Source organism: Drosophila sulfurigaster, chromosome 3 (assembly GCF_023558435.1).
Source record: "Drosophila sulfurigaster albostrigata strain 15112-1811.04 chromosome 3, ASM2355843v2, whole genome shotgun sequence".
Lineage (NCBI taxonomy): Eukaryota > Metazoa > Arthropoda > Insecta > Diptera > Drosophilidae > Drosophila > Drosophila sulfurigaster.
The window spans coordinates 49,987,824-50,004,056 of NC_084883.1; the positions used below are offsets into that span (position 1 = coordinate 49,987,824).

Below are 16,233 nucleotides of genomic sequence, written 5' to 3' on the forward strand. Positions count from 1 at the left end.
AACGTCAAGTCTCAGAGGCAACGGCAACAGCAATAGCGAAGGCCATTAAATAAACGCAGCACAGCGTTTCAAGTGGTTCAAGTGGTTTTGCGCAAAATGCAAAGTAATTTCCACTTTGAGCCACCACCGAAATGGCGGCGGCGTTTGCATCTTTAGTCATGCATGAGGCGCACCAGAGCACAGCCCCAAAAATCGGGTTAGGGGTTAGGGGTTATGGAGGAGGACGAAGGCCGAAAGTGCGGCAACTGGATTCGATGCTTGGGCTCTTATCGTTGGGTCCTTGCACGACAGGATATGAGCATTTAAATTTATAGTGTTTGTCGCGTCAAGCATATCGATGGCCTTAAATCGTTTGCTAGCTTCGCCTTCTCTCTAAATCTCTCTCTCTTTCTCTGTCTTCCGCGCTCTTTAAGTGTTTACATAAATTAAGCTTTGGCTTGCATTTGCAAACTGCGGTATCTAAGCAAATGACAAACGAAACTGAATATATAATAGCGAACTACTTGTGTGGTAAATTTTACGAATGTGACAGCCAAAAAAGCAATTGCAATACATAGTTGAGCAACGCATTAAATGTGTGCTGAAGAACCAACGAATTTGTCTGTTTAACAAAGTATCAATACCATTAAAATTAGGCAGAATTAAATATAATAAGAAAATCATTTATTATGTAGATATTGACAGTCTAATAAAATAGATACATGTTACATAGAAATTAGAAAAAAACAACTAAGATAGCTACATTCGAGTGTGCTCGACTGTGATAGACACGCTCCTCATTTTGAATAAAAGAAAAAAGCGCGGTCTTATTCTTAAAGTATACCAAAAATATGCCTCAAAAATACTAAAATATACCATAATATATATTTGGTATATTGAATACATACTAAATTCAGAAGAGAAGAAAACAGAAACAAATTTCTGCAGGCACAAAAATATATTGCGCTTCTTCCCCATGGCTTGCAAAATTATTTATTATGTAGATTTTGACAGTCCAATAAACTACATATTACTCGAATCTGAACAGATTAATTCATAAATTTCAAAATATTATTAATTCTTCTGCAAATAGTTAAAATAAAATATTTAATTATATAAACAATATCATATGAGGAATCATAATTACACATATTTATCACCAATTCAGTATTGTGTTCTAAAATAAGAAAATTGGCGAAAATTAAAATACATATATACAAAATTTAAGAATATAAAGAGTATCGAGTAAATATTCATGCTGTAGCTGCGCTTTTCCTCACACTATGTTGCTCTTATAAGGAACTACAACTGAAATTATGAACATAAAAATATATATTATATATTTTTATAATTTCCATAAATCGTGAAACTCCTCAATATTAATAGAAAGCTTTCAGGAAAGCTCAGCTTCACGTAGCTTAACAGCGCCTGCAATCTTAATTGCATTCTAATCCCTTTCAATGCGAAAGTTTTTTGTGCTAACAGAGTGAAAACAATTTCCTGCAGCACAGCAGTTGCTGCAATATTTGAAGTTATTTCAGCATTCAAATAGTAGAAAAGCTTTTGCTTTATAATCCAGAAACACTTAAAGCTTAGTTTCTAAAAATTGCATTCATTGCTGCGCACACATCAAACACAAAAATAACACAGACAAACGCTGCCACCACGAGAAATAACTACAACACAAATAACAAATAACACAGCGACACTTTTGCAGCTCTTGTTTTTTATTTTATTGTTTTTTTGTTTTATTGCTTTTGTTCTTTTAAATGAAATGCAAGCAATCAACACTAAGCGGATCAATTCGTGAGTAGTAGTTCAACGAGTGTGCTTTGAGTATCGAGTAAATATTCATGCTGTTGTTGTTGCTGCTGCGCTTTTCCTCACACTACGTTGCTCTTTTTGTCTCTTTGTTGTTGTTGCTGTTGTTGTTATTTGTTGTCTTTCATTTGCATTGCACACAAAAGTTTTGTTTAATGAAATAAGCAAAGCAAATCGATTGTATTTCCTGTGTGTATGTGAATGTGCTCGCTTTTTGTTCTTGTTGTAACTTAAACTAAGCTCTTTTCTTTTGCGGGCTTTTGTTTCAAAGCCACTCCCCTTCACACCTCTTCGACACTCTGCCTCACTCCTTAATCAAATACACCCTGCACATTATGGACTGATTGTGTATTTGTTCAAGTGTCGTATCGGTTGTGGCTGCGGCTTAGCTGAATACCACTGCTTGAATATCTTCCCTCACTAAGAGAGTGTGAGTCTCCATGTGTGTTGTGTGTGCGGTTAAAAAACGGCAATTCAATTAATTTCCGTTTGCTGTTTAAAGCCGTAATGAGCATTTAAATTGCTTTTGAATGAGGCCCTTTTGCGGTGTCCGCAATTGAACAAAAGGCATTGCAAATGCGCTGCTGGCCACACGGCTCTTTAGTTTGAAATATTAAGTGCATTGAATGCTATTAGTAAATGAACTTGAGGTATTGCCTTGGCGGTTTTGCATAGATCCACTATTTGACTGCTTCGGCACTGAAATCTATTAATTCAATTGCGTTTGCCAAAACTCTTTGAAGCCGAAAAGTGTTTGCAAATTACGCATACGCACAGTTCTCCCCTCAAATTGTGGCCAACACACAAGCGCTACGGATATTTCCGTATGTGGCGTCCACAACAGCGCAGACAAATCAGTCAGTCGAGCATTTGAGTGGAATTTTATTTCGCACATGGCAATCAACTATAATTGTCAATGTGCAAACTGTTGATCAGCATAAGCACAGCCAGCACGATGGATAAAAGGGGGAGCGGAACGACAACACCTGTCAACGTCCGGCACAACACACACACACAAAAGGGGAGAACTTGCTGGCCGAAGATTTATGGGCGTCAATGCGAAATCCATTAAGTCAAAAGCTGTAGAACGATGCGTGCATAACCTTTTAACATTTATTGAAGTTTATTGAGCGACCCAGCGGGCAGCGAGCAGATGTCCACTGTCCACTGTCGCCACTTCTCTTCATCCCACTTTCCCACTTCCCAAACCAGTTACAGAGTCACAATCGAAAGTCCAGCTGCGTCTCAGTCTTCGTCTGTGGCTTTAGTTGTTATGCGACGAGCAAACGCGTTGCCATTATTCAATAGTCAAAGAGGCAGCAGCCATTTCAACTGATAAACGCATTCATTGCCTTTGTCTGTGTGAGTGTGTAAGTGTATGTGTTGCTTGTGTGTATTGTCAACAAATTAATCAATGTTTATTTGCTAAGTAAGTTTGCCCTCAAGCCAGGCAGACTGAAAGGCAACGCAACCCAAGGCAAGGCAAGCCAAGGCTGGCTGTCAGGCGGCGCGTCAGGCTAATGTTTTGTTTCCTTTTGCCATTTCCTAGTTCCGGCCGTGTGTGCGTGTGTATCTCATTGTGTGCGTGTGTGTGTGTGTGCGTTTCGTGTGCTGCTTTGCGCCTTTGTATTTGTGTAACTAATCGTGTTAATAGAGTGGATAATACGCCTCAGGTATGTGGAGGCGCCACTGAGTCTTCGAATGCCATTGGCGAGCACAACAATCGCAAAGCTAACCCATTGAAAGTGTTTGGGCATGTGTGTGTCTCTGTGTGTGAGTGTGTGTGTGTGTTAGAATGCTTGGTTCATGGGCGAGCATCTGATTAAGCGCTGCTTATCGACGGCTGTTATTTGGCTTTGGGTCTTTGGGAATGGCGACAAAGCAAACGTAAACGCTTACACACACGCTGAGGCATTAAGTGTCGTTGGCAAAGTTAACGGTGCGTATGCGTAATATTCAATTTGAACAAATTACAGAGCATAGGCAGAGGCAGAGGCAGAGGGACCAAACAATTTCTTTATTTCGTTGCGTTGCGCTGAAAGGTAATTGCATGTGATTAACACAATTGATTGCTATCGATTTGTGGGCGTAGCCATCGACGCCACAAAACTATCAACAAAGTGGGTCATAAAAGCAGCAGCTAACAACAACAACAACAATAACGAGAAATAATAACCTATGGATAATTGAGTTATAAATGAAAGCAATAGGTTTGAAAAACTTGGAAAATTTAAATTACTTTATCGAATTATCGTAATCAATGTGACCCAGTTGTAGCTTACTAACTACGCTTCCTTCCTATATATAGATAAGAGCTGTGTGTGAAAGTGATAGCTTTAGCTGTGGCAGGCAGCGTTGCAAATGGGCATCAAATGACGCAGCAACATTGTCAAAGCAATCGTAACAAATGAAGTCTGCTGCAAGTCTTAGCCTTTGCTTTGGCTTTTGCCTTTTTCCTTTGGGATGTTGTCTTTCTTGTTGTACCTGCTTTCCAAAGGGTAGAAAGGTATTATGACTTTGCTAACAGGAAATGCATGTGACTGAAAGAGAAAGGCATTTCCAACAATCTGGTATTTTTGTAGTGTACGGTAAATTTTGAATGTGGAAGTATACTGTTATCCGAAGTATAAATTTCGGCATATTTTTGTATATTTGGTATATTAATTTGGTATATTTTTACAAATATACAGCACTGTTTTGCTTTTATGAGAACCATTCTAGTATATTTTGTCCTCTATGGTATACGTAATTTTCTACAAATGGTTTTCTGTATATTGTAGAATTGTTCGGTACATTGTAGTATTTTTCGGTATTTTAAACGCACTCTTTTGTTTTTTTTGGCCACCACCGGCACCGTAAATATTTTTATTGCAGTGGTTATCAGGCAGGCAATTATATTAATATACCAAATATTGTTTTCGGTATATTGTAGTATTTATTCGGTATATTTTGAACAATAATACCGCACTATGATACCATAAATATTACATTGCTTGTAATTTTAAAATATTTTGTGTTTTGTGGTATGTTTTCATTGTGGAAGAATGTATATTGATATACCAAATGTACCTTCCGTCCCATAGTTTATATAGTGAATTGGTTTTCATTCTGGTATATTATGTATTCTGTGGTATACTGAAAATGTGGAAGTAGTAAACGCTATGTTTGGTATATTTTGGTATTTTTCGCTATGTTAAATAGGTATATTTTTACAAAATTTCCGTAGATAGCGAGTATTTCACAGTCGATCCCTTTTCTTGTAGCCAGCTATTTTATGCAAGTTTCTGTCATGCTGCTAACCGAGATTGCCGACTTGTTTGTTGCAGTTTTGTGCCATTTGCCACATTATTAATATGAAGCGTAGGTGACTCGGTTTGTGTCCGCTTACCTCAGCTCAAGCCTTGGTATCGGGTTCTGGTGTTGTCATACACTGACACGGTTCATGTGAAACGGTTGCGGCTCCAGTTGCCTTCAAGTGGCACAAGGCATGTTCCCCGTCTGGCATGTGAATTTATGGCAAACACGGAAATGCGAGCCGACTCAACCCAACTACCAACTACCAGCTACCAACTAGGAAACGACGACATTGCCGTCAATGGCAGGCAACCGCTGGATGAGATGGGCGGGTGGCGGGTCTCGGCAATGCACGCGTTGATTATGAAATGCGCCTCATTAAAAACCCCAACTGAAGCCCAACAGAAACGCAAGTAACAGAGAGTTGTGCCCCATACACATACACACACACACACACATACAACCATTCGCTGCTGTCGATGGCAACTTCTGACCTAATTCGTTGCGGCTGGCAACAGACACAGATTGGAGTGGGAGAGAGTCGAAAGTGGAGTGAGTCAGGAGTGGTGGCCAACAGATGGGCGTCGTCGTCTAAAAAGTTTGTCGCATGATATTCATGCTGCGGTAAAAACATCATCAGCACTCGCAATTTGGCCCAATCTCCAAGTGGGCGACTGTCACACGCCTCGCAAATATTTTGATATGCAGCTGTTGCCGTTCAGTTGTCGTTGCCGTTGTCGCGTTGCCGTTCAACACACACACACACACACACACACACGTACACAAAAATCCAAAAAAGCTAGCACAAATTGGCAGTGGAATTTTTCGCCACAATATTTTTACAGCTGACGCGAAGCGGCGACTCACAATATTTGGTTGGCCCACATATAGCACATATGTAGTTTTAGTTGTAGTTGTAATTGGAGGCCGTGTGCTATCAACTAATTTAGGTCTAAGCATATGAGTGTGATGTATTTGTGTATGTAAATATGTTGCATATGCATGTGTTTGGTTGCTGTTGCTGTTTTTGGTCGCATAATTCAGTTAAAAGTTCGTCAAGATTAAAGTTCTCTCTCAACGCTCGACCCTAGACCCATTTCCTGGACTCGAGCTTGCATGTTAATCGCTTGCAGGCAATGACCCAATTCTGTCAGCAGAATATCAAAAGACGCCATAGATACCAGGACAGGCGTGTATACACAGTCACAGTCACAAGGCTAAGGACTAAGAACTCTAGAGTCAGAGTTTGCTGCTTCCTCCCCACTCTCCTGGCCATTTAACACTTTCATATTTCGTCGTCAGGTTGTTTACCGCCTCGGGGCAGACTTTTACTTACTTTACCTACACACACATACATATAAGCATACACATACACATACACATACACACATAGTTGGAGCCTCTCGCGCGTTTATAAATTTTGTCTGCTGGCGTCTAGCAAAAGCCGCTGCCATATTTGTGACTCCCCGGGCGCCCATTTTGGGAATGACAGCGGGAATAGCGGCAAGGGTTAGAGAGAGCTCTCTTGCTTTGCTTTTTCGGGCTAGGGATTGCTACTGAGGGATTGGGGAATGGAACGAAAGCTGGGGAACAGCAGCAGCCGGCAGCAGCAGCCGGCAACCGAGTTTCGCCTCGCTTTTTGTTTCGACTTGGAACGTGGCAAACAATTTATCAAACAAAATATGCACTTGAAATACACGTAACTATGGCAACAACATTTTGCCCTGCACATTGCACGTTGAGTGCATTTTTATTCAATTTTTAGATGTTTCTCTCGCCTTTCCCCTTTCCCCTCTCTCTTCTTTCTTTACTCTCTCCTATCTAGCTTGCTGGTGATAAAGTGCGCCAGTGAAATGAATTCGTAAGTGTCAAGAACTTGGAATGTGGCCCAGTTGCGTCAACGAATTTAGCGCAAACGATATTTAAAGGGATTTTCGTTAAAGCCAAGAGGGCAAAGGTATTTTAGCTTTATACGTAAATCGATGAGGAAGTCAAAGAGAGCAAAAGGAGAAAGAGAAATTTCTGTCAATATTCAATGTGAATTTTAATCCATGTTAAATTCCTCGACAACTGTGCATACTTGTTCTTTGATTTAATTTATTATTTGGCATACATTATTTATGGGCCGCACATTAACTGCAGTTTGTTGGCACATTTTACATTGTGGGCGTGGCGTGGCAACTTGTGTTGTTGGCAACTTGCGACTTGCAACTGGCAACTGGCTATGGAAATATTTGCCAACGCCAAAGCGTCAACTTTTCAGCTCAGCGCCAATTAAAACTTAAATTATTCTAAGTATTTTGATTTTGTTAAATTGCACTTTGACATGCAATGGCGCCCCGAGGTAGGAGCAACGGAAGTAGCGTTAAGCAGCTAACATGAATATGTATACACTGCGTATACGTAATGTGTGTGCGTTGAGATGTGTCGCTTTTAAAGCTGTACAAACGCCATAGATACATTTGTATCTTTAAGATGCCAAGCACACACACACATCCAAATTTGGAGCGTGTGCTCAATTTGTGCGGATCGTTGCACACATTAATCGTAGCACACGGGTTTTATTGATTTCCGTTGCCGCTAATGCAAACCAATAAATTTGCCGAATGAGTCGATTTGTAGGTTCGTCTCCCACATGCGACTTTGAGTGTGTGTGTCTGCGTGTGTGTGCGTTGGTTGTACCCACAATTTAGGCCTGCCAGAAGAACCGACAATAACAATGAACTGTTGCTATTGTTTGTTATTAGTTTTTATGACTGTGGCAGAGACTCTTGGGGGCATGCTACCGAAATGTAATTTGTCTCCATTTTTATCATTAAAATAACAATTAAAGCTTTTGTCTGTGTTGTCTGCGTTGTCTGCGTGTGTGCAGCTTGTAAATGTGTGCAGCATTTGCGGTCTATATATCATTATGACGCTCTCTGTGTATGTGTGTGTGTGTGTTCTGGATTATGTGTGTATGCCATTTGTTTTGCTAGTTTTATTGCTTGTAAACATTTATACTTATTGTTAGCCATTTGCCCAGATACAGAGACAGATACACACACAGATAGAGATACAAATGACATGTTTGTGCATTTGTCGAGCGTGTTAAATTGTGCCTCTGTCGCATCTGTATAGTCAATCAATACGTTACTTAATTCATGTGTTTATGGCACCCTGAATTATGCTAATAACATTAACGGTAACGCTAATGAATAGCTGCAAGTCGTCGGACAAGGACCAAAACTGTAACCAAATGACGCCCCAGAGACACATTTAATTACTATGCCAAACCCTAGCCCCTAACCCCCAAACCCAACTCCTATTTCAATTCAAATTCGTTGTTCGAATCCCGAACCCAATCCCAGCTACAATTTCATCAACAAGGCTTTTTCCATAAGTTTGCATGTTCAAAATGCATAAAACTGTCTATGGAACATAAACAGGACAGACAAACGCACAAACACACACATATGATAGAAGAAAAAACAGAGGAAGAAAGAGAAGAAAAGTACATAGTAGCATTTATTGTAGTATGAGTTCGACATGCTTTCAGCAACATGAAAATGCTTTATAGCTATTAAAAACGGCAATACATAAATTGTAAACTCTACTCTGAAGCAACAACAACAACAGAACAGAAAAAAAATTAAAAATCAACCACATCATATGTACAAGTTTTATTTGGTGTTTCATATCCAAATAAGAGAGAATGAGAATCAGAAAGTGAGAGGTAGAGAGAGAGAGAGAAACACACAATCAGATATGCCAAATGACTCGATGCCAATCGCTGGCATTCCAAACAACAAATTCGCCTCAATTGGTGCTTTAAGGATTTAGTTTTGATTTCGTTTCGTGTAAAACTTTGGTGAAATGTGGCAGAAAACGTTTCGCGGAATTCATTCATGTGTATTAGATGGCATTTTGTGTGTAGCACAAAATGTCAATTTGTAGGTAAAAGCAATTGGAATTAAATGTCAAACAAACACACACACACATACACACACAACCAAAAAGGGGGGAGTAAAAAGAAAATGACTCGCATATGGGATATTCGCTAGACGACATTTAAATGCCGTAAATATCCCATGTACTCACAAAATACAAAAGTATTTGTGTAATGCACACGATAAGCTCATGTATTGATCAACTAACATGTGTACTGCACGAGTGTGTGTGTGTGAGTGTGTGGGTGGCTGACTATTTACTATGCCGAGTTTAACCCACTCTACAGTGATTTTTGGGTTAAACTTTTAGCGAGTTTGCCGGACGCCATTTTGGAATATTTTCATGGACCATTGGACGCCGTCTAAACAAATGAAGCGTCAGTTGCATGTGTGTGTGTGTGTACACTAATACAAATGCACTGCAGTGCCAATAATGTGTGCACAATCAAACGCAGGGAGGCGGAGTAGGAGGCGTAGACGGACAGGCGACACTTGACGTTGGACAAACGTGGCAACATGAGCAGGCAAAATACTTTGCATAATTTGACTAACAATTAAGCTCAAGTGCACACGTAGTCAATACACACACACACATATACAGTAGTTGTTGTGTTTGCGGACACTGACATCAATTCATCAATATGAAGTTTGTTAATTTCCGTTGCCTACTTTTGTGCGCAACGGGTTAGTTAATTAACATTTTTTCTGTTGGATCATTAAATAGCTCATTTTGCTAATTTACTGTGTTTAACTGCATTAAATAATCACGATTTAACACTTTCTTTTTTTACTTGCAGATTTACTCGTCAAAACAACTCGCAGGTAAATATCTAATATGAGTTTATTTTCCAAGAATTTTCTATATGTGTCCGTTAGCTCTTGCAATTTGCCAAAAGTATTTTCGGATATGCATTTCAATAAATCACACACACAAATGAAGACTAGGCTTTTTGTTTATGCATATTTGCATAGATAGTGAGTGAGTGAATGAGTGAGTGTATTATTTGTTGCCTTTTACTATATCAAAGTGCTTGTATGTTTGCCTCTTGTTTCATGCTATTTGCCTGATGGCTGCCTGCAGTTGCATCAAATGATTTTACAAACAGCAAACAGCATTTTACAAACAAAAGCAAACAGTGCACTAAATTGCAAGTCTACCAGAAATTTGACATCAAAAGATTTTTCATAAATATTTCCAATACTCTTATTTGCAAACACACTGACAATTAATATTACTCTGAGCTGACAGAATTAATTGAAATTTTGTGATAGTAGCTGCAACACTTTAAAGTTGAAGAGAGATACACAAAAAAGGCAAACTTACTTTTTTTTTTTTAGGTTGTTAATTAGGCAGCTTAACAGCATTCTAAGGCGGAGTATAAAATGTAAAAGTAGTGGGCGTCGTATTAGATTTTGTATGCCAATAAAAAAGCACAACTCGCATCGTTTGCTTTGTAATGCAAATCGTACGCAAATGTTGCCAGAGAAAATATGAAATAAAGCCATCCCATCCCCAGTCTGTGTTGAGAGTCAGACTCTAACTGAGAGAGACAGAGACTGAGTCAGAGACTCGCAGCTCTTGGCTCTGAGTCGACCTATTACTTTGAGAGGGTTTGCATGCTGAAAGGGGTTATGCAAAGTCAAGCAACCTGAAAAAGACACATTTGTGATGCAAATTTGTGAGACTCTCGAGGTTGGGTGCTGACTTTCCATGGCAACGTGTAAATCAGGCTAAGTACGTGGCCTTTTTGGTCTTTTAGCTGCTGCCAGTGCTTTTGTAGTTTGTGTGTCGCTCTGCGACGCTGTGCGTTTTGCCAACGACCCTTCGTCCTCCCTCTTCGCTCCCCTTCAAATACACAAAATAAAAAAAAGAGCGTAGCAAAAATGAAAATATGCAACAATTTTTGCCATCGCACCGCTGTTTGCCCAACTTTCCAAACGGTTTTTTAAGGGGTTGAGTTGGGGCTTTAGGCTTTCGGCTTTCGGGGTTTGGGTTGAGTTTTTAATATGAGAGAAGTCGCTGTCGCCGTTGCCGGCAAGCAGGTGAATCTGAGCACTCAAAGCTTGTTTACACGTCGCAAACATTTGGCCGACATTTGCTTTGCGAATCGCTTTTGCTAGCCATGGAATAATTACATATGCATGACATGACAGTCAAAGCCAAAGCCAAAGCGTGGGCGTTACCAATACACACCATATACATATGAGAATGAATATGATGAGCATACACTGCGTATGTGCAACAACATATATAAACGCGCACATACAGTAAACAGTAAAGCAATTGCGAGCTATTGAAAATTGCGCATACGCCATGGGCGCCCCCGAGCATTTACTGTCCGTCCGCTCACGTAGCGAGGGCCAAGCCAGCCAATTGTTGTTTTAAATTAATTAATTTCGTTTTCATTAGCAACAGCAGTAGCAGCAGCAGAAGCAGCGACGGCAGCAGCAACAAGAACAACAACAACAATGTCGCAAATGAAAATAGAGAAAAACGCTTTTGTTTTTAATTTTATGTTTTCATTTGCCATTATTTTTACGCTATTTGCCAATTTGCGCGCCGTTGTTTCATTTAAAGCGATTTTCGCGCCCCACTAATTATTATTTAAATTTTGATATGCAATGTGCCGGTCAACAACAAATGGGATTATTTAAATAAATAAATGCATGCGGAAAATCAAGAAGTTAGCGATACACAAACACACAAAAACACATTGCGCCCAATTAACAGCACACACAAAGCAGAGCAACATAACAGATATCGTAGACTATATTGAACTGTTTGCAGCATATTTTAGTTATCGACATGCTTAAAGAGATAAAGCACTTTAGTGTATTTTAACGTCGGCTTGCAGATCTGATGAAAATCACAAAAAATCGTAGCGATTTTTATACCCATCCATAGGGTAAAAGGGTATTATAAGTTTGTGCTGGCAGGAAATGTATGTAACAGGCAGACGAAGGGCATCTCCGATCTTTAACTTGATAGGAAACGAGACGATATAGCCATGTCCATATGTCCGTCTGTATGTGTGTCTGTAGAGATATTATTTGCGTTGGTTATGTCTTGTTATGTTTGCACGCAGATCAAGTTTTCATTTCAAAATTTTGCCATGCTCACTTCGTCCCCACAATTCGAAAAAAATCGAATACTTACCAGGTTTGAATGACAATCTAGTATATTTTATACTCTATGGTATGTTTTAAATGTAGTACTATTTCAATATACCAAATATACCATATCAACATATCAATATACCATCTTTGGTATGTGTTTAGTATTTTTGTGGTATATTATTTTGGTATACTTTAAAATTAACTAGCGATAATCTGGTATAATTTGCACTATATGGTATATTTTAAATGTAATACTTCATCAATATACAAAATTTAGTATATTTTTAGTATTTTTACGTTCTACAGTCTAGTGTACTCAACTTTGAGATACCCGATACCCATTTTAAATAAAAGCAAAACATTACAGTATTTATTTTAAAATATACCATATTAAATATTTTAAAATAAATACTGTACTGTTTTGGATTTATTCAAAGTGGTCAGCGGGTATCTCACAGTCGAGCACATTCGACCGTAGCTTTCTTTTTATTTTTTTTCGTGCTACTGCGCGGATAGTCAATTGCAATTATTTTTTATCTCTTTGGCAATTGGCATTGTCTGGCAATTGTGCGCATTGTTTATAAACTCATTTTGCATTGTAATCCGCCGAATTGGCAAGCGAAGCGCCCTCATGCGTGCCTACTGAGCGTAAAGCGTCCTCCCCCATTCCCAACATCGAATGGGGCTTGGGGTCGGTGGCATTACAATGTAATTACATCAAATGCAACTTTGTCTGTATGTCTGTGTGTGTGTGCTGCAAAATGTACGCGAATTATAGCCAACAATGCGCCAAGCTTCATTGGCGTTGAGTGCAGAGCGGGAGAACAGGGGAAGGAGAGAGGGTGCAACTATATGCTGAGGTTAAAAGTCGGACAGACATCGAGTCGAGTGCTGCGTGGGCGAAAATTTTCGTGGCATTAGTCCGTTCAGCGTGGAGATTTTAAAGCGTCAAACAACAAAGTGAAATTTTAATGCAAACTAATGCAAAATCTTTCGATATAAAACACGACAACAGAGCGCGAGAGTTCCAAGGAAAATACACACACACACACATATACACAAAAAGGCAACACGCGCAGCATCAACAAAATAAATTGAAAAGCAAAATGCAAAGTGCGCGCCCGTCGAGGCGTGGCGAAGAGGCGGCGAGAAGGCGTGGCATGTCCTGGCCTGGCCTGGTCTGGTTTGGTCTGGCGCTCATATCCTGCTCGACGGGTTGGCTCCTCCCGTCCGCCCGCTCGCTGCTGTTGCCGCCGCCACCGCCGCCGCACTCGTCCTTGGCGCAGCAAGACAAATGAGTCTGCATCAATCTTAATTAATTATTTAAACGCAGCGGGCATGGAAATGACTGCTACGGCATTAAAGTAGTGTCTACGCCTCTGCAAAAGCCAACCAGCTGCTCCAGCACTCACTCGAGCTCTTTTTACTCTTTCACTCTCTCTCTGGGTATCTTTCCCTACTCTCTCTTGCATTTGCATCTGCGTCTGAATCTGACTTGGGAGCTCGGTTGTGAAGCCACAGCTTTTGACTGCTGCCGCGTGTCTTTTGCTGCTCTTACTGTTGCTGTTGCTGGTTCTTCTGCTTCTTCGTCTGCTGTTCCTGTTGCTCTTGGTGCGGCTCTCGGTGTTGTTGCTCTTTGCCATTGCCTTTGCCATTGTATTTGCTTTTGTTATTGCTTTTGTTTTTGTGTTGCGCGTAATTAAAACGAAAGCCTTTTGATATTTAAATTATTTTTCATAAATTGCATCGCAGCAGCTAAAGCGACAGCTTCACGCCAACAACAACAGCAGCGGAATCGCTGATTGCCAGCAACAAATTCTACATACTCTAAGATAGTCGAAAGTAGTAGAACTACAGCTCATCGAAAAGAATTATCTGAAATTGAAGTCTTGCATAAATTAAAATTTAATATTTTTAATTGCTTAGAAGCTTTGGCTGACATTCTGTTATTTTTTGTACTCTATGGTATATTTTGAATACTATCTATATCATCAATATATCAAGTACAGCCTTTGGTATATTTTAGTATTTTTGTGGTATATTAATTTGGTACATTTTAAGAAAAATACCACATTCTGTTACTATTATTAAAATTCTGTTACTATCAAAATGGAACACACTCGACACTCGAAAATTTCTTAAACGTTTAGTTTAGTTATAAATAAAAATAACACAAAATTAAATATATTTCGAAATTAAAGTTACTTAAAGTTACTTACTCGATTAGTAAGTAAAAAGTAAAGTAAAGTACAAAAAATATAATAAAACTATTTTGCAGAAAATATAATAATCTGATAAAGTATTTATAATTGTTGAGCATTTAATTTATTATACTTGAACACCCAATAAAATAAATGATGTTTGCTCTTATGTATAACCTACTTGGAAAGAATAGAACTTTAGCTTTTGAAAGTGTACTTGTCTTATCTGTCATCTCTTCGTGTTTACTTCACATTTGCTGTCTGTCGTTTTTCCTTTGCATCGTTTTAATTCAGAATCGCAGCCCCAGGACTTGCATTAGGTTAATTTGCTGTGACTTGAGTGTAAATTAAGTCAGTACGCTGCCACTGAAAGTGAGGTCAGCGTGACAACTGCGCTCCATTGCCACACATGGGTCAAGGCACAGAATAGTCAATCGTTTGACTTCCCTCACAAGGTAAACTGTCGCATAGAATCGAAACAGAAAGGCATGAAAATCTCTGGCTTCTCTTCATTCGCTTTAGCTTTTCCCTCTCTCTGTCTCTGTGGATTCTCACCGTTTGCTGCTTAGTAATTATGATTAATCTCATTTAAATTAAATGGCTTAATTGTGTGGCGCGCGTCTTGTCATTAAATGATTTTTATCAGCACCACAAAATGTAATTTGCCTCAGTGAAAATGGTGAGAGAGTTGTTGTTGTTGCTGTTGCTGTTGCCTGCTGCCATTGTCTAGCTGTCCTCAATCCTTGCCACCTGCTCTCCACTCTCCTTTCTGTCTCTGTCTGTGTCTCTGTGTCTCTCATTTGCAGTATTTTAGCCACTAATGAATACAGTTTTCGTATTGGATTTTCCGAGCCAAGTTTTCAGAATGCCCAACTGTCTGTCTGAGTTCAGGTTGCAACTGTTGCTGTCGCTGTCGCAGTTCTCATTCTCGCTGCTGCTTATATTGTTGAGACTCGGAAGTGGAATGAAAATGAAAATGACATTTGCAGAGACTTAAATTCATGCTTTTAGCATTTAATCCTTTTATCACGGCGCAATGAAATGAACAGCGGACAGCAATAGCCAAGCACCGACCACAGCCGCCTGCCAGTTATTTCTTGTTGCCTTTGTCTCAGTTAAAGTCTCTGTTGTACTCTACGTTGTAAACGTAGTTTGAATAAATATATGATAAAATCATAAACTATGTTTAAACTATGTATTTTATACATGTAAATTCGCTATCAGAACAGTTTTATAAATATGCGTGCTTCATTTTATTTTTTTCAAATTATATTTATTGATTTTAAATTTTAATCAGCAGATCAATTTAAAGATTTTTGTTTTAACTTATCTTTAAATTGTTAATGCTAATATATTAAATACTCTGAAAAACTTATTTCTAAAGTCAAAAACATTTGTCCTAAAAATTGCGTTCTTAAAAAAATTATTTGATTTTTTCCTCTTATTAAAAAATTATCTTGGGTCTTTTATTAAATGTTCTAGTATTCAAGATTTCTTTCTAATATTACGATTTTAATTTTCTTGTCTTATTAGACCAAAAATCTTAATTTGAAGACCAAAATCTTGGTTTAATCAATTTGTTTCATTTTAGCTAAAATAGTCATGGTGCGTTAAATATTCATGAAGTTTAGCTCTCGAGCTAGAATGCAATACATTTTTTTGAGACAGCTTTAATATGCTGAGCATGCGTGCTTAATTTTCCGCTTTATGATATTTATGTTTTCATTCAGATTAATTATCGCTATTGTTTTTTTTATTTTCAGCAGCAGATTAATTGGTTGAATTGTATTTTAATGTAATATTAAAATTTTATGATGCTAATTAACACAAAACATTTTGAAAAACTCAGAGAGAGCAAAGAATTTAAACTTTAACTCTAATTTAAAATGTAT

At 38.7% G+C, this 16,233-nt stretch overlaps 1 long non-coding RNA gene across 1 annotated transcript in view; it reads left to right on the top strand.

Annotated features, from left to right (window-relative positions):
• Positions 1 to 16,233, top strand: part of LOC133842937 (uncharacterized) — a 104,553-nt gene that overhangs the window by 26,627 nt on the left and 61,693 nt on the right. The window contains exon 2 of the long non-coding RNA XR_009894458.1: positions 9,821 to 9,845. This is a non-coding gene — a long non-coding RNA (uncharacterized LOC133842937). The remainder of the gene's footprint in view (positions 1 to 9,820; positions 9,846 to 16,233) is intronic.